The sequence below is a fragment of the Neolamprologus multifasciatus genome, chromosome 10 (assembly GCF_963576455.1).
Source record: "Neolamprologus multifasciatus chromosome 10, fNeoMul1.2, whole genome shotgun sequence".
Lineage (NCBI taxonomy): Eukaryota > Metazoa > Chordata > Actinopteri > Cichliformes > Cichlidae > Neolamprologus > Neolamprologus multifasciatus.
In genome coordinates this window covers 23,266,015-23,286,474 of record NC_140448.1, presented here as the reverse complement: position 1 = coordinate 23,286,474, position 20,460 = coordinate 23,266,015, and positions in this window count along the sequence as shown.

The following is a 20,460-nucleotide window of genomic DNA, read 5'->3' as shown; positions in this document are numbered from 1 at the left end:
ACAAGAATTAAGTCGAAAGATAGAAAAAGGCAAAATGTTTAAAATATATAATCATATAAGAGACTGAACCGTCCAGTCAGGTCACAGATTCATATGTACAATAATATTTTTGTTTGTTTTTGTTTTGATTTCTTCACTTCTATGTATTATTATTATTATTATTATTATTATTATTATTATTATTATAAGCATATTAAGTGTGTGTCTGAGCTGAAAGCTGCTCTCCTCTCCTGGTTTTCTGTATCACACAGACCACAACAACACAAAGCATCACCTGCAGACCGCTGAGCAGTATCCACCTAGAAGGTCGAGTAAACCCCAAAGGGCTCTCTGTAGATCAGAACTGTTTTTACTGCTGACACACACCCTAAATAAAAACCTGTACACACATACTCTCCTGCATCTTCCAGTGAGACATTAGAGATTATCAGGCTGTCATGGTAACAAGTGATTCTATTGTCACTGCAGAACTCAACATCGTTCACAATTTTGCCTTCTGTTTGGATCAACTTAATGAACATAAAGACCAAAGGACTAGTTTCCCAATCATCAGAGCATCTCGTAGTGACTTCATCTCCCTCTGAGAAAACCTTTACTGCAGGTGGACCAAATTTAGGGCACACGAAAAGCCAGTACGCATGTCTTACTGTTTCACCTACACAGCCGTAGATACCTGTATCATTTAACATTAGTGATGGAAGTACCAGCGAGAAGCTTCGACCAATTTCTTGATCAATATTGTAGGGACCTGCTTCCTTCATCCAAACCGGGGGCTGGTCATGAATGGGGTCCATGAAGGGACACTCCAGCACAGCTGTGTCTCCCTCTGAAGCATAACGTAGCTTTGGTTGTTTGATCAAACGTACAGAGTAAGTGCTCACACACTGCTGTTGGTTCATCACCAGGCAGATGTAAACAGTTTGTTGTTCATTGAAGACATGAAGAAGTGATGTGTTTTTCACCTCCAGGAAACTTTCTTGGACTTTATTCACCTTCAAAATTCTGTCTTTGAAAATACTCAGCATGGCTTGTCGCCACTTACTGTCATGTCTGATCCAACGCACCGTCAGATTCTCACCTGCTCCTTTACATTTTACGTCTTCAGTGGCATCAGGACTTGTGATATATTCTTTCAACCTATCTTCTCCCCACCTTACTGTCTTGCACACAGTCAGGCTGATGTTTCTCTCATATGTCATGTTGCCCTGAGTCCAGCACAGATCTTGGTACAGTCCAGAGTCTGAGTGGGTCAGGTTGTTGAGAGTAAATGAAGGAGAACCATGAAATGTCTCAGGAAATGAGAGACGTCCTGTCAGGTCTTTATGTACTGTGAAGTCTCTGTTCCAGGGGTCAGAGATGTTCCACAGGACCAGAGTATCTTCACCAACACGTCTGGAGGTGATGCAGGAGCTGTTTTGATCTGGGAGCTTGAACTGTAAAGACTCTCCTTCTTCTCTTATGGCAATAAATTCTTCTGCATGAATGTTGGTGATGAGAGTGAACAGCAGGGAGAAGCAGAGCTGTGCGACTGCAGCCATCCTGCTCAGAGGTCTCGTGGTGAGTGTCGTACAAGCACTGACACTGATCGCTTCATGAGCTTCCTGTTTGTGGTTGGAGGAGGAACGCCACTTCTTTATCACATCATCAAGGAACACTTTGAAGCATTTGGCTCGATATCACGCCGTATATCTGCTTTCACTCTTCACAGACACGTTTTTTTTTATACTTCGTTGCATGGGTCCAGGGGTATCAAACATATCCAGCAGAGATATATATATATATATACATATATATATACACACACACACACACACACACACATATATATATATATATATATATATATATATATATATATATATATATATACATATATACACACACACACACACACACACACACACACACACACATATATATATATACATACATACATACATATATACATACACACACACACACACACACACACACACATATATATATATATATTAGTAGCTATGATTCTAGATTGTATGCATATTATATTTTTTTAACATTTGTATCACATATTGGTCCACTTCTGGTTCTTTGCCTTTCATTCTTCCAGCAATGAGCCAGTATTTATTCTGTGTATTGTGTTGGGATTTTTGTTTGGAATTGTGTGTTTCTAGAGGCTGATGGCTTTGCTAGTTGTAAGCCTGTAATTGTAAGTACCCCTCTAAATACTTCAGGTTCAGGTTTTCCTCTTTGTACCAGTAGGTTGATTTAGTCTGCAGTAGTGAGTCATGCATTTTTACATGCACATTACAGCACATTACAAACACAAATACAAAAACAGAAGCACAGTAAAAATACTGAATATGTAATAAAAATATATAATGAAACATTATTCTACCCCCCACAACCCTCCTCTTTTTTTTGTTTCAGGACCCATGGTTAAGGACTTTCCATTTGTTTGGCTTTTGTTTTTAGTTTAGGGGAATATTAGGGTTGATTAGGGAGCTTGTGGTTGTTGCTTTGGGAGCTCTGAAGCTAATAAACTGCTACTGAACCTTGATTTATCTTGTGCAACTGACCTGTCATGGGAGTGAGAAGAGTCAGGAAGTCACAAAGCATGTTATATCCAGACTGGGGATTAAATATTATATTCCATGTGCTAGCCTGTATTTAGAGATATTTACAAAGGTGGTCAATAAAAAACATTATGTACTCATGAATATACAGGCATTAATGAAGATTTATTAATGCTGCTTTATTTATTTATTTATTTTTACAACAGGAGATGGGTGAACAAATGCTGATACTGTGTTAATGCCTTGAAGTTTCCCTTTGATAAAGAGTGTTGGTATTTTTTTTGACAACATGACTTAATTTGAGAAATAAATGTGGGTTACTGGTAACTGTTCAAATTAATCTTCAGCCATCTCCTCCTTCCTATTGTGCCTTCCCCCCTGTATATGTCATTTCAACTGCTCCACTTTCTTCATCTCTTCCAAATTCCTACACTCAGTCACATATTTTTGACATTACAAGTTCGTCAGTTTCTGCTCCCTGTTATTTGAAAATTACTACAATTCTGTCATGCTGCCTTTCTGTCGCACTAATGTGCAACCCTCTTCCCCATCCCCCTGTCATTCTTCTGGATATTTAGAGTCTCATTGAAAGTTTCCAAAAGCAGCTCACTTTTGAGTGAACACTACTACTGCTTGCCATTAACTTTGTGTCTTTTTACTGTTGTGGAAAAAAGATGGCTGTCCTTTTTGTCTTCTATTCTCCTTTGGAGGTGCATTGTGCTCTGAAGCTGCAGTTACTGGACCATCAACCTGTTGCCTTTCTCTCAGTTTCTTTATGCTCATCTGTCTGCTTTCACTTTCTCCTCACCCCAGTAAGATTATGCAGATGGCTGCACTGCCTCTTTCCAGTTTATTTATTTTCTCCCAAATTGCTATCAGTGCTTAGCTCTTAGGGTCTTATTGTGTTTCTCAATATTATGCAGATACTGCGTAATATTTTAATGCAGTATCTGAGATTAGATGCACTGGAGCCATATAAGTTGAAAGAATGTAAATTTAAATTTTCCCATCTTGTGACAGCTGGTGCTGCATGGAGGGAGCTTGTGTCTTGTTGTCAGGCCAGTAGGAGCTTATTGCCAGTCTTAGGAGGGGCCACAAGGTGCTCATCTGTCACTGTGGAGCTGTATGTTGACTTGATAATGTGCATGTTAGAGAAAGCAAGGCACAAATGTTCATCATGTAACTATGAAATTTGAGCAGATACTTCTGAAGTTGGATACTTTAAATTCAGCAGTAGCTTTCAGAGCGCTTCAGTCATGCCAGGTCTTATCCTGGATTTGATCTTCATGCCATTTTGTAGTATGAGAATCTCATTCCCAAAGCCGAGCTATCCAGGTGCAGGTGTAGAGGCAGGCTGTTACTACTTGACAATGCAATACATATCAAGATTTGCACCAAACCAAAAACACAGATAGGTTGCAATAGACCTGATGGATACAAAGTCAGTAAAGTGCTTCTCACATTCTGACAAGAGTTTCTCCTCACAACGTGCACTGTGAAGGTGCAGAGTCATTGTGTCGATGAATTTCTGCCTGCATGAGAGGAGGCCACATTACTTAGATTTATCAAAGCAATAATGTTGATTTATATACTTACACTTGCCCTACAGCCCTAAATTAAACCAAACTGACAAGTTGGTAAAAATCAGTTTTTATATATCAGTTCACTCCAAAAACATACTAGTAGTCTTCTAGGTGTGACAAACATCCCATTGAACTGAAGGAATGAGTTTAGCTCAGAAAATCTTGATAGTATATGTAAAGAAATATATAATAAAATAAGTAATACACACTTGGTGTTTCATAAAGCTTTATTCTGTGTGAGAATTTGTAGGTTATTTTTGTTTGGGCCAAACTCAAACAACCTTCATTGACACTGGACCTCCAGGCCAGTCCACAATAGCTTCTGTTTTTTTACCAATCCAGATGTTTTATCTACAGTCTATGAAAATAACTCAGAATCATGCCAAATCTACCTCCTCTTGGCCATCTAACATCTCTGTCTGTCTCTAGCAGCAGCTCCCTGGGTTCTCCTGTTTCATTTAAGTGTGAAAATCTTCCTACACAATCTTTGTTGCTAACCTACAACAAAGTAGTCCAGGAAGTCTGGGTGTACAGAGCTGTTTTGCATTATGTCATTGTACATTTTGATATATCACTCACTTTTTGATAAGACCATACTCTCATCAGAGATCAAGCAGGCAGCCTTTGAATGTGAGTACATATAATGAATTGAATTTAATCATTTTTTATTTATTTTTTATTTTCTGGCATCTGCCATATTTGTGTTTGTCAGATAAACTAGCTAACTGCTTTATTATGGACAGCAGTCAGCTTCTCCAGTTTAACACTGACAGCAATAATCAATATTTGCTAGCATCAAATTGTATAATAAATAAATGATTAATAAGCTTAAGTAACAAGTGTAATACAGTGATTTCGTCCTCTTCCACAAACTTTCCGACTGTACATTATTTATTGCAGCGCATGAGAAAGATGAGGCTTTATCTTATATCGATCCAGTTTGAATCCAATATTCCTCAGTGTTATCTCCAAATGTATACCAGAAACAGTGGGCAATGTATTGATCTAGTCCCAGTGCCAGCACAATGGATCTATCTTTTCTGCCCACATCTTTACATCTGTGACAATGGCTTTAGATATAATGAAAAAATGACTGGTTTTCTCTCCCTTTTTGTAGCCTTGACATTCAGAAAATTCTCACAGTGACTGATCATCTCCTTTTACAGTGACTGCCATTAAATAGTGATTATTTTATTAATCTTAATGATGAAATATAAAGCTTTTAAATCGTTTGTCTGCTCATGAATGCTTATTAAACTGCACAAATGCCAAAGAAATACAAAAGAAAACAAACAAACAAAACCCCCAATACAATAAAAAACAATCGACTACATTTTAAAACTCAAATGTGAGTCAAATTGAGAGCAGAAAAGCAGTGGGACCATAAACCAGATCGGTTAGGCTACATCCTCAGACTCAAATATGTGCAACAATTTAGAAATATGCGTAGTCTGTTGTTACATCCCATCTCTTTTAAGCATCTAAATGATATTGTTGTGTTATTGCTGAGTTTGCAGTTCCTTCTGACCATACTTACCAGCAAGAGCTGATATTAGGTAGAAAACAACAGCCATTAACTATAAATACAGCCTTGCTTTTCTCCTTTGCTTCAATGACTGGAATTTAAATGGTACTGGTTACATCCTCACCCCGACTTTCACAACAGGTTAATATAAATATGGATATTTTATATATGAATGTAAGTCATGATAAAAAAAACCTTTAAAAGTGTAATGTATTCTCTGCTGTAGGGGAAAGAGAGTATTCATACAGCACATTTTGTGGCTTAACTCAAAAAGACCAATGGATGAAATGGATGAAAAATACCATTCATCCAATTAACTAACCTATAGCAGTAATTAACCACTAAAATCAGATGAGGCGAGTGGGGCAGGCTTATTAAAAAATATGAATATGTGTATTTACTACACCGGTGCATAAAAAGCTAAGTGCTTGTTTACGAGCATTAGAAATGGCTCCGTAAAAGTCTTCCCTTATTTACATGGAGCTTATTACTCAGCAAAATTCTGCATTTCTTCAGCAAGTCCTACACATGAATGGAAAGATGAACATGAACTCAGGAACAAATTTAATGCTCTGACGTTTTTACAGATTCAAAAAGGGCAGAAGAATAATCAGCTTCCACTCATGTACTGTTAGTTGTCCTTAACAGGACTTGTTAAAAGCATAAAGGCATCAGGTTTTGCTGAATATGGTTCAGAATATGAAAAATATGTCACCCTTGACAGTTTACAACTGAGGAATCTGGCCAAGCATCTGATGAGTGTAATGTAATATTGATTAGCGTTCTCAGCAAATATTATTACAGTAGAGCATTTACCGACTCTTCCACAATAAAATACTTAATAACAGGATTTCCTGAAATGTCTTGGCATGGAACTGATACAATAAATCTATTTTTATGAATAAATACACAGCATTTCTCCCTTTGAGACTTTATCCTACACTAACAACTACTGATGTCTTAACTGTGACTCCTGGCCAGGTGCCATCCACTCGGTTACATTACGTTAAGCTCATTCAAAACCTTAAAAACTCTGAAAGATAATTTTCTAATAGTTTACTACAAGTGACGTATTTCCCATCATAAACAATCATAAGAGACTTTATTTCATGAATGATATATTGATTATTGAATCTTGGGTCAATATATTGCACCAAACCACAGCTACACTAATTGTTATATGCATTTTATTTGTAGTCTAATAAAAGGAATTTGATCAATTAAAGGTTAAAGGTGTCATGGTCCTGGGTCTTTTGACTCAGTGTTTTGAGTTTCTTGTGTTTTTGGTCATTTTGTATTATGTTAGTTTACTTTGTTATTCTAGGGTTGATTCTATGGTTCCTTGGTTATTCTGTTCGGTATGGTTTATTAGATTTCCCCTTGTGTCTTTGCCCTCTGGCTCCCCCTGGGTGTCTGTGTTTATACAGTGGTGTGAATCCTTCTGTCTTGTTTCCCCCTCCTCGTGTTTTATTCCATCATGTTTATCCATGTTTTCCCAGCCTGTCATGTCTACTCTCTCCCTTGTGTTCCCTCGCTCCCTCTCGTCTGCCTCGCCTCCACTATTGCATCATGTTTCCTGTTTTATTGTGAAGGTCCTGTGTTTTCATGTTCATTCTGTTCAGTCTAGCTTACCTTGTCTCGTTACGATTATTCGTGCCAGCTGTGTTCCCCGTGTGCTCCCATGTCCCTTGTTATCTTTCTGTGTATTTATGTCAGCGTCTCCCTCAGTTCCGTGTCGCGTCTTCCCTCTTAGCTGTGTGTCTCTCCCTGCGTGTCCCCGTGTGTGTTATCCTTAGCATTTCCCAGTTTAGCTTTGTATCGCCTTTTCCGTTCAGCAAATAAAGCTGGTTTTTGAGTTTACGTCCTGTTTCCCAGAGTTTGCATTTGGCTCCTTCTCCTGCCTGCACACAGCCAGTTCATGACAAAAGGTTTACTTAGTATATAACAAAAAATAAAAAAATCATATTTCTAAACAGTTTCTATATGGAAGCTGACCTCGATAGAATCAGTGTAGTGCAAATGGTTTGACTTAACTTTTAAACCCCCCAAAACCAAACTAAAGTTTTCCATTTTCAACATTTTGGCCTAAAACATCATTCTCATGAGTCAGGCACAGTCAGTTCTTTAGTCAGGGCCCAGGTTAAACTTGAAAGTGCCGTGGATTACTCCATCATCCCCGCCCATATGCACATACAAACACACCAGCTCTTAATGCTGCCACATATAAGCATAATGGATGGATGCTCTAAAATGCTGTAATACTAATACAGTGCTATTTTAAGAGCAAGTGACAGGTTTGCTGTCAGAAAGCTACCACTGTGAAGATACCATGATAGATTTAAGCTGCAGTCAGTGTTTCATGATGAATGAATGTATCTGAATAGGGTGTATAATCCATGCAGGAAATAAGATAAGGTAATGCCACTGCAGATTTAATGACTTTAACCTTGAAACTTGAAGCCTTTATAGTTATTGCAAGTCTCTAAATATTAAATTAAACTATATTAAGTTATTATAATCATTGGTTATAGACTGTATGTGATACCTTTTTAAAACAATATACTGTTCAGTTCTTACATGTTTATTAGATGACCTCTAAGGAAAAGAAAACAGATATTAGAAATCTGTCAAAAACCCGTGAACTCTCCTAACACCTGGTGTATCATATTCAATATATACAGTTTTGTGAGTTCTTTCTGTGTGATCATTGTAATGTTTTTCCTTCAGAAAAATGTAATAATTTGCCAATACATTTATAAGTGACAAACTGCAAAAAAATTAATTATGAAATAAATAATAATGCCAGATGCAGTAAATATGATACAAATTAAAACTCTCAAATGCAAATTAATATTTAATTAAGTTTTCTTATTTGACAGAAGGTTCAATAAACATACAGAAATAGACATTTCTGGCAATTATTTTAAGGTTCAGGATTTAAAGGGTTCAACCTGAAGTATGCTGATAACACGTTTATATGGCCAAATTTGAGCCGTCACACTGGACGTCTCTGAGAAGTCAGAAATTAATCCATCGTGATATTCAACCACAAAGTATTGCTCCTGTTCAGGAAAGCAAGTAAAGAACTCTAATTTTAAATCTTTATCAAAAAATAATGCATGTTAATAGTTTTTCCTGCTAAAACACTACATTTGATTCCTGGGATGGGTGTTGCTGGTTCACAAGCTTTTCCCTATCACTTGTCTGTCTTCAACTCTGTGTCAGTTTTTAATTTGCAAGTAAATCAATTTTTAAACCTTATCAACAAGCAAAAAGAAAAGAAATGTGTCAGTTCTTTTATTTGAATTTAAATATCTGTAATGTTTACAACTAAACTTCTTGCTTTGCAGCATAAAAATGATGATAATAATGCAAACCATTACTGTATATACTTTGATTATATTGTGTTGCGCTACAGTGAGAAGCATGCATATCCAAGTAATGAAAGTGTTGATAGTGCTACAATCTGTGTTTCAAAGCTCATTTTATGCACTACCACCTGTTTCAGGACAGAGGTTATGGCCCAGCACTCTTGAAAGCATTACTCCACTTCACATTGACCTCAAAGGGGCAGAGAACATCATTAAAAGACACGAGAGAAAGCCAGTGGTCAAAGGTTTCATTTTTGGCAAACAGCGTGACCTAGAGGGTCAATGTTTTGCATGGCTAAACTCGACTTTCTTGTTTTGGACAAGGAAAGTCGCACTCTTGGCTGCACAGAAGGTGCCGCAATGCAACCTTAAACCATCAAGACCATTATGAGTAGCTAGATTCCATGAGGTCATCCATTAGACCTACAACAAGCATGTAATTCACATCCTTTGTTTTTTCATTGAGTCAGCTGTGTGACCTTGTGGTAACGCTTATGAAACTTTTTGAAAGAAAGAAAGTTTATCAACATGAAGTGACTTGTTAATGCTCCTACTTACCCATTTATGCCACTGGTGAACCAAAACAGGTTCCCATTTACCAGTTAAACAACACAGATCAGCTTAAAATGTACTATTTGCACTGCCTGTCTGCACTCTATATGGACGTCTTCACCTTCCTGCAAAGCTTCCTGGCTTAAGAACTGTAAAATATTATTACCTCCAAAAATCATTTGCTATTAGCTGACAATGACAAGCAGTAGAGGGAGTTGTCACATCATTCCTTTATGAAAAGAAGCAATAAAACACTATAAAAAACACCTCAGTACACATAAAACTATATTATTGGAAAATTGTGTATAAAGTATCAAAATTAAAAATCATTATTCTACAGAAAAATGTTCCCCATTAATGTTACATATATCAATATTACTGCTGCAGATGTTTAAGATTGAGCTCATTTTAAATGGTTTCTATTCTCTTTTAATATCCTTTTAATCCAGCATTATCATTATCCAGATTTTAAAAATTAATTTGAAAGAAAACAAAAATCTATGTACTGAACGCAAGAGGCTGAGCCAGCCTACACGTTACCCCCACTGTAACATCTCACAGACTGCCCAGTAGGCCCCGATGGCCTCCCTTCATATCCCATTGCCCCTCCCACTACGCATAATAGTCATCCCTCTATCATTGTTTATTTTCTGCATTACGTTCTCTGTTTCTATAAGGGGGCACACTTTTTTGATAGAAATGTCCACTTTTGACTCAACAGTGCAGACAGAGAGATTCCCAGGGTTTTACAGGTAGAACAGGCCTCTAGGGGAATCAGCCCAGCGATGCTGAATGCATCACTCAGCTTCCTCTTCTCCTCTCTCAGTTGGATAGCTATGGCTCATTCACCTAGTTAAGAGTTTAGGGCACAGAGAGAAATAAAAGGAGAGCAAGCTGGAAATGTACTTTGTTGACATATACAAAGAACTGCTCTGGAAAAATGCAGCCGGGCAAAAGAAAAAACAATGAATAATCTTGGATATCAACTTTCTCCATTAACAGGACGGATAACCACACCGCACACTGCCAATCAATGCGTATAAATCCTATTCCCTACTATTCAACGTGAAGTGTGCCATCTTAACTTGCTTCATCCTTCATAGACAGATGGTCAACAAAACCAATTAACCTTTTTTTCTCCTCTTCGTCTCATCTGCACCGCTATTCACTTCTCCATTCAGGCCTGCCCATGGGAGAAGAGGCGGGCACAACCTGAGCTTTTCATCAAGAAAAGACACGCTCCCAACTGCATGGTGAGCTTGAATTACAGAGGAAAGTCAAACTGCACAATGTCCTCTAGAGTTATTTGGACTCCTTGGAGGAAAAGAAAAGCCAAACAACAAAGAAGAAGTGAAATGAGCAACAGCTCTTTCGGTGTTGAATGTGAGAACAGTAAGTTGAAAATAATATTAAAGATGTGTCCTCTAGCTTTCTTTAAAGCCAGTAGAGACAGTGTAAGAAAACAATGCCCTTTTACTTAAATACCCATGACGGATATAGAACAGAAATGCTATAATATTCTTTACTAATGAGAACTACTTAATACACTTTGCAGGAAAGCTATGAAACTCAAAAGATGTCTACACTAACTGAGTATTTGGCAGGGCTGTTGCAGATTAGTCAAATAAACCATGAAGGATAAAACCATGAGTAATGAGCTGGCAATTTTCTCTGTCTAAGATTATTTATTTTTGTAATTGCAGACAAAGAAGGTTTTTCCATACGGATACATTTTTACATCTGAGAGATGTGTGATATAATTATTGGGGAAGCTACGCACTTAATTTAATTTCAAGTATTTGTTTTTTAAATTCCATCATTACTCAACATGATGACTCATATTTCAGTCTTAGTTAAGACCATTAGTGAATGTCTTTTTTCCTACTGTGAATGCTTGTTTGTATTGAGTCATTTCTTAAGTCAGTCTCAAAAGCATGAGCAGCTCAAACCCATTTAAAGCTAAGTTTGATGGTGACACCTGTCTGCAGCAAAAGACTTTGGGGTGTTTTATAAGTACTGCTATTTCTGTTCATTTCTGGCTCTGTGCTGATAGGTTCTTTACATACTCTAGTTAGAAAATTAGCAATGAACAGAAAACAGGACTGATGAAGAGACACCATTCAAACTTCTATTTATAACAAGGAATTGGGGACACAAACAAGGTAAAAAAGCAAGGGTGTAAGATTTAATGCTAAAAGACCTCTAGAATTGGCAATTTTGAGCGCATGGTTAGGCCATCATGTTGGTCCAGATGGAAATATCTCCAAAAATTAGATTGATTGCCATCCAGCGTACCCAGTAGTAGATCAAGCCACATAACCATCTGGCCAGCATTTCAATCATCTAATAAAATATCTCAACATCTGTTTGATCTTTTGGGAAAATTTGCTCTTGGATATCCAGGTGATGAATCCAAATAACTTTGGTAATTCCCTGTATCTTTCTAATGTGGGTGACTTGAGGTGTTGTCTCATCTATTAGGTGGGCCGTTAAGTAATTTGGTTTTGATGTTCCTCCTCCTTTTTTTTTTTTTTTTTTTTTGGAAGAGGTGTGTAAATGCAGACTCAGAAGGTTTGGATATTAAAAGGTTTTTATTTTTCCAGTTTTCTAGTACAAAGTGGGATTGAGCCCATTTGAGGATAAAGCAGGTAATTGTCCATAGAATTCACACAAGTAAGTGGATGTAATGTATCCTTCTTTCTGCACACTGTATCCTGGAAGCAACCTCAATTAAACCATTTCTAACTGTGAGAATGCATCAGACTGGAGTAACAGTACCATGCAAAAGTCTTGAGCCACCTCTCATTTCTTTGTATTTTGCTTGCAGGGAGCTTAACTTTCTTATAGTTTTTAAAATGGTCTTTCAAAGTTTTTCTTTAGACATTGACGACTTTTTCAATATTTTTTACTCCAGTCTATGTACATGATCATTTCAGACTGACTTTAAGGGATGAAACAGTGATAGCAAAGACCCAAGATTAAATTGTACTTTTAGTCACTTTATAACTAGCTCCTGTAAAATCAGTGAGTTGATCCAATTTATTTAGATGAATCCTACAAAAATTCCAAAGATAACAAATTTGAAAGGCAGGAAATAATATATTTTCACAACAGCGGGATTTCCGAAGAGGTATTAGCTGAAAACTGTATATTTTAGCATTGTGTGCAGTGAGGAAAGTGGAAAGGAAAACATGGAAACAAGAAAAACTATCTATAGCAGATGAACAGTATCCAAAAGTCATGTCCTTAAAAAAAAGGGGGGAAAAAAATCCAGCAAGGAGCTGACACGGGACCTGAGAGATGCATATGGTCCTTTAGTTGAGCCATCTACTATTCACTGAAGCCTCATCAGGAATAGTCTCGGTGGAAGTGGCTGCCAAGAAGCCATTCTTAAGGGAAGGAAACAGGGAGAAAAGGCTGAGGACTGCCAAATTACACTAGAACTTGAAACTGAAACTGAAAATAAGTGGCAACAGGTCATACAGAGTGATGAATTAAATTGAAATCCTTTGTTTAAATTGGAGGAGGTCAGGAGAGTCGTACAGCAGTATCTTCTGCCGTCTGTAAAATACAGTAAATGAGAGTATTTCATATTTCAAAAAGCCTTGAGAACTATTCCTGATAACTACATCAAGAAATTACAAAAAAGCTTACCTAAGAGAGAGGTAAGCATACTAAATACTGACTTTCAAGCTTGTTAGAACGGTGCTGTATTGTATTTCAGTGTTTCAATAAATCACTGCCCATATTTCTTATTTTCTGATATGCCTCTAAATGAGGGATGGCTCAAAATTTTTGCACAGTATTTTATATCTTGCACTGTGTGCTATAAATGAGAATTCTGAAAGGCATACTCTTATAGACCTGGTTGTAAGTTCAAATAACTTAAGAATAGGGCTGGGGGAAAGAAGGAAAATGTAATATCGCAATATTTTTTGGCCATATACACTATATATATCATGATATGTTTAAATAGTCTTTTATTTTTTTATATAATGCCTAAAGTTGCACTGGTATACTCATTCAAATCCACCATTCCATATTTTGCTTCTACTTTGAAAGTAAAAAATAATAGTAAATTGAAATGTTTTATTTATACATTTTTTAACCATCAGTTGCAAACAAACAAAAGACCATAACAACAAAAAAGTAGATCAAAACACAATTCATTAGAAAAAATAGAAAACAGAAATTAAAAAGGTGCTCTTTTGTGTTTACAACATATAAAAATGATAAAATAAAAAAATGAGATGACCTCAAATTATAGAAACAAGAGTCTAGATAGTGACTATAAAAACGACTGACCAAGAACAGTCACACGTATCACATCTGGTTAATTTAACGTTATCTTTGTTGTTGTGTGGGAAGACGTTGACATGCAGAGTTTAAAACAGTCTTAATTTGTGGTATTGCTATCTTTTGCGACAATAGTTTTACGGTATTTTTCGGAAATTACCACATTTTGTTTGACATCCTCCTTGTGCAATCCAAATGACAAGCGAGTGTCATTCCCTCCCTCTTCTGAAATTCCCGCTGTCGGCATACTTTTCTGGTAGTATATAAACACGCATGTTCAACGCAGTCTGCAGGGAAGAAAATTTTCGGGGTGGGGTGGGGTGGGGGGGTTATGATGCATTCACAGCATGTGGGAGAAAAAAGATCAAAGTGAATTACATGCAGACAGCTTAATAATTCCATGGCAACCTATACTTGATGGCTAGGATAAAGCCATTTTAACCGTCGTATGTGGAAAAACTCGCTACACATCGAGCATATTCAATATATTGCCCACCCCTACTTAAGGAACTTTGTATTTTTTTGTGATTTTTCACCTGTATTCATATCTTTGAAAAAGGAAGTAGCATCAAAACTGCCTTATATGCCTGGATGGTGTAATAGCAGGAGAAGCAAAAATTTTGTCCTGGTTAATTGGTACTGACACAATATGAGACACTTACACAATACAGCCTTGACACGACAATTGTAGGACAAAATCTAACAGGTGCAGACAGGTGCACTAGCATTGACATTTGAGAATTATAAGTTGTGTTGAAAATCTTCCCTAATGAAATGTCATAGCGTGTTTGAACTCCATCTTTGTGTCTGTTGCAGGGCACAGAGAGCCTTCTCTCTGTCTCTCATTCTCTTATTGTTCTTGCCTTCCTCTGTGTCTCTCTGTGCAGAGATGAAGGGACAGACATGAGTGATGGCGACTGGCACAGGTGGGTATTGTTTGTTGGCAGAGGAAGAAAGTTGAGAAGGGAGATGACAGCATCAACTTAATGTGTTTTCCTCTCTCTGTCTCTGTCAGGCGCACTGCTTACACACAATTGTGAGGCAGTCTCCTTGCACAGACACACTTACACCAATACAGGAACAATGACACTCACATCTCAACATATTTTTGACATTGACAAAGAAATGAAAATACACGCACGTTCATTCACATGCCACATAGAGGGTGTAAATGAGATGGAGATGAGAGGCTGCTAATGGCATAGCACCTGTCAGCAGCTGATAAAAGCACTCAATGGGTTAACAAATGTCAACATCAAGGCTAAGCCAGCAGTTAGATGGTGAGTAAAGGCACAAGCAGAATCCTTATGTTGCACATTTGTTTGACCTTGATCCCACTTCTAATGGTTGTCATCATTGCACAACAAAACAGAGACTTGCTGTCTGTCTTCTTTCCCAGTCTTTTGCAGCTCATGTGGTTAGACAGGAATTACTGATATAGGGGAGATAACTAAGATAAATTTAACGAAAGCCATGATTAATTTTAAAATATGTAATTAAAAAAGACAAAAAAATAATACCAAACTAATTGACAAAAAACAAAACAAATAAACTAGGACTTGAACCCTAGATTCCTGGCTAAATGCCTTATGGAGTATGTCCTGTGCCTGGCAAAGTGGTAAAGGTAAGCTCATTTATTGTTATTTAGCTTTGTTTTTGGTGTCTCGCAGCTCCTGAGGGAAATATCTTGCTCTTTATCTACTAAATGGTCCCTGTGTTTGCTTGGTAATTGCTGTCAGTATTTGTTTACCGTTTGGTGATGAGTAGGTGCTGAGCTGCCTGCGACCAAGGAAGACACTAAGAGAGTGATGAAAGTGAACCCAAACATTAAAGTTGTTGCCCAGACAGCTTAAAAAAAAATGACCCAAGACTCAACAAGGTTCAGTAAAACCAAGGGGAGCAGATTTCTGTGGTAATTCTTTGTTGGTGTGAAATCTTTGGTTGTCTGTTGATCTATTTTTAATATAAAAATATAAATTAAAACAATTTCAGCATTTAAATAGATATATACATATGTTTTCCACAGCATTCTCAATACTCTGAGGCTAGTAATAATTTATAATATTTCTGACAAACTTTGCTCAAACTGTGTAATGCACTTTACACTTTAATTTTATCTGTTTGTTCTTTGGTTCATACATCTATCCATCTGATTATTTGCTGTGGGTTCTATAGTCTAAGCTCAGATGCCAAGACCTTCATCTCCTTTGTCCCTGCAGAACATGGAGGACTTCTCAAGACACAAGGCATCCTAGTCAGATGCCCGAACTACCTCAACTGACTCCTTTGAAAGTGGAGTAGCAGCTCTATGCCGAACCCCTTCTGAATTACCAAGCTCCTCACTTTATCTCTAAGATCTAACCCACGTAGTAGTCTCTCGCAACTAATTTAATCCAATCTAATGTTATTTATGAAGCACACCACAGTGGTGCACATGAGACAGAGGGTTACTCAATAATAGAAGACTAACTTATGCCCCCATGCACATCAATACATTTATCCAAAGAATCAGAAAAATAGAGACAAATATCTAAGCTTTGGGTTAAAAGCCAAAGAATAAAAACAAATTTTAAGGTGTGCAAGGTGGGTAATTGTGACAAAATATTAATGCCTTCTTGCAAAAAGCAAGAAAACAAGCAAATAAAATAAATACAAATAAAAACAGAATATTAAACTTGGATTACTAATGAAGTTTGCTAAAAATCTTCTCCAGACACTTACAAAGATAAATAAAATACTGTGACTTTGCTCCAAACTGAAGCCACACCTAACTGAGGTCTTTGTGTAATATTACAAATCTAATCCATTCTTCAGTGGACATATTTCAGTGTAGTTAGACATGTCTGGGGAATCTCCATTCGAGGAACTAAATCAGTGGGCTTGGTTTTCCAAGAAGAGCTCTTTTCTCTTTTAGCCAAACCAGCCTGGCTGCCCTTGGGAAAAACACTTAACCTCCAGCTGTTCCCAAGGAGCAGTCAGTAGAAAAGTGTTAATGTACTTGGCAGCTGTCTGGTGTGAACTTTTCCACCAGGGAGACTGCTAAAAATGCACACTTTTCATCAACTCTTTCCACAGTAAATAGCCTAATAAATAAACTAATAAAATTCCACTCAAATCCCAGTGATGCGCAGTGAACTCTTCATTTATGACATCTAAAACTCATCACTAATTATTCAAATAGATATTTGGGCATAAACCCATTCAGACAGATTATTTGCTGTGATGACAAAGTAATTTTGTGTGAAATGTTGCAATGCATGGTCCATTTCTCCCTCTCTGATGGGAGAATATTTGGTTTTGTCTCTAGGAAGTGGTGTGAGTACAGATGGATACAGTATAAGAATAGTGGCATATACAGTATTCTTATTTCTTTATTTCTTTTTTTTGTGCTTGGTGAAATTAAACATTTCTTTATCTCTCATCAAACTGCTGAAACAGCTGCCCGGTTGTTTAAGCACAGTCATACAAACTCACAGAAACAGATGTCAAGTGAATGAACAAAATTCAGTCGTGCACATCACGGCACAAACACAACTATCTATATAACAAACAGGTGCGTATGTAGGTGCACACGGCCTGTCGCTATCAGGCACTCTGACATGGTTGTTGTGCAGGGGAAGACAGAGGAATCATGCGATAGAGTTTCAGACAATGTGCAGTGTCTGCTTCTTCATTCTTTTTCCATTACGAGGCAATATGCTCATTCAACCTTGGCAGCAGCCAACAGCTTTTCTTTGGCAGACCTGGATCTGAGAGCAGGACTGCCTATCTCCTCTCTGTTCTGTGGCTTCCTGGAATAGCTTGATTGATACGTCTCTCTGTGTGTGGTAGCTCGTGTGCGTCTATATACATGTGTGCATCTGTGGAAGACAGTCAGGAAAAACAAAAGCGATGTTTGGTACAACTGACAAAGGAGATCGTGCTTTTCTTTTCTTTGGCTTCAGTGTGCTTGTTTATCTGTTGGTTAGCAAGGCATCTGAGAAACTGCCTAACATAGTATAGTCACGTATTTCACAAAGTGTTATTAAATATTTCTACCATGTATCAAAAAAAGAAGAGAATAGTTTTGTTGCTGTTGTTGTAGTAATCGTAACTCCTGAGCTATGAACTGTATAAACTGGATTCCTTCGTGCAACCTGTGCTTGCCAATGAGGGCCCAGCTAATTCTTCCATGGAACGGGTTGTTTGTGATTCCTTGCAGTGCAAAACATGACCTATTTTCCATGTGGGTGTAGCTTCCAGTTGTGAGACAAATACTAGTAAATAACACTGCATATCCCAGAAGCACTGGCCTCGTAATCATGTGGATTTAATGTGTCTTTTAGTTTTTCATTAAAAATAAAAATAAATCCATTTTTCAAAGAAGTTTGAAAAGGAAACGAACAATTTAGCCACGGTGACAGGTACATCGAGTAAGTTAGCATGTTTATAATATTCCCTTTCATTTTGCGCATGTAGTTATATTTTTTCCCCTCAAAATCACTGTACGGTATATGAATAAATCAGTAGAATGAAGGCCCACTTGGCCTGTTGGGTATTTTGGACTGCAGTTTGACATATACAGAAGATGCTGAGCTCCGCTAGTCTGTAGAACAGCTGGTATCCATATCAGTTGAACTGTGGTGAGCATAATGTAGCACCATATATTTTACACTGTGTTATTTTTCTGTACTTAAACAAAATTGCATCTTGCATAAAGTATCAACAAAAGATATGTACAATGCAAAATAGCATGATGCCAGCAAATTGGTACAAAGTAATACAAGTAAGTCACAGATCAAGGACAAAAAGTTATTTGTTGGTTCAGCAATATTAAAATTCAATATGTGGTTAAAATACAGAATTCCTTCATTTTTAAACAGAATAAATATTGTACCATATTTTTATAGATTTTTTTTTTTTTTACATTGTGTGTACTATGCATTCCAGTTTTACAAGCGTCTGTTTATGTATTTGCATTTATGACCTTCGGTGCTACTCTTAGACTGTTATGTATGTAGCCTAATGGATACTATATAAAAGCTCTGTAGAGATGTATATTAGACAAAGCATTCAGTGAGAGAAGAGTCGTGATTCTTTCTCTGTGTGAATGTGTCTGACTTAGAGAAACAGCCTGTATATAAAATGTGTGAAAAAAAACGAATCTGCCTTTGTTCTTCATAAATATGACTCAGTCTGAGTTGATTTGTGAGCCAGCGTTTTTAGAGCGTCTAAGTGTATGATCAAGGAAGTGATATGCAGTGATGCTCAATAACACACACACACACGTTTCTTTTTTTAAACCAGGGAGTATAGCCCATAGAAATATGCATTAATGCAGTATGCCAACACACCCAGTATAAACTCCATGAAAAGGAGATGACACACTTCCAGAGCGGCTAAAAAATGCCAAACCTATATCTCCAACCTGAGTAGTGATAAGGGAAAATCTATAAATTCAACTACCTTGAATTTCTACCTGAAATTGGTCTCCTCTGACAACAAGCGAAGCCTCGCATCTTAACGTCTCTTTTTACTTGCCGACAGCATTAAGGTGCTCCTTGGGAATCGTGCCGTGCAATATGAAGGGTTATTCACCTTTCCAAAATAAGATATCTGCTCTCTAAAAAATGATGGCATCTACCCAGTCAAGATGTAAGAAAAAAAAAAAATTTTAAATGTCAAACCTCTGAGTAAAATAGTAACACAAATAATCATTTCTACGAAAAGGCTTTGTTCTAATTGATTCACAATTAGTAGATTTAGTTGAATTATCTTTTTATTTTAAAAATGTCTGCCTCTCTTAACTTAAAGACATTTTCTGACTGGTTAACAATGCTGTTCTTTGTCTTTGGTCCCTCTTCAGAAAGCTTGCCAAGAGAAGGATCGCACAAACTGATTGATTCTGGCTGTTTGTGTTCCTGCTCTGCTGAGGTGCGTTGTGGTACAACTGAATACAAATTCACTTGACACACACCAGTGGGCACAAATAGAAGCAAATTCACCATGGTAGAGCAAAGTGACATAGAGAGAGTGCTACCACGGTTCTAAAATCAGACACTCTCAATCTTCCGGAGTATCCAACAAGTCGGAATAAAAACTTTATTTATGCAGCACTTTTCTTTGCAAAGCTACAAAGTACTTAGCTAGTAATTAAAAAGTAATTAAAACAATTCAAATAAAGCAAATTAAAAATGAGAATATAAATAAGAATGGATCGTGAGCTTCCCAAATGGCTGGCATGTTTAAATCCAGAACAGTTTCGCTGTGAGTGACAGTGCAGAGTACAACCACTGCACACCCTGCTGCTCTTATGTAGAAAGAATGTATTCAGACCAATACCATTTAACACTACAAAAAATATAAATTCAGTTTTATAATCAGTGCAGGAATAAGCATGCAGCCAGAGTACATTTGCCAGAAGTCGAGTAATTTGTTGATGTCATTCACTTTTTCCACTGATCCAGCTGCTGGGTATAAGAAATCTTTCTGATATAAATATAATAATAAACTTTATTTATAAAGCACACTTAAAAACCAAGGGTATGCCAAGGTGCTTAACAAGTAAGATAGAGAATAGGAGGAAGATAATAGAAATA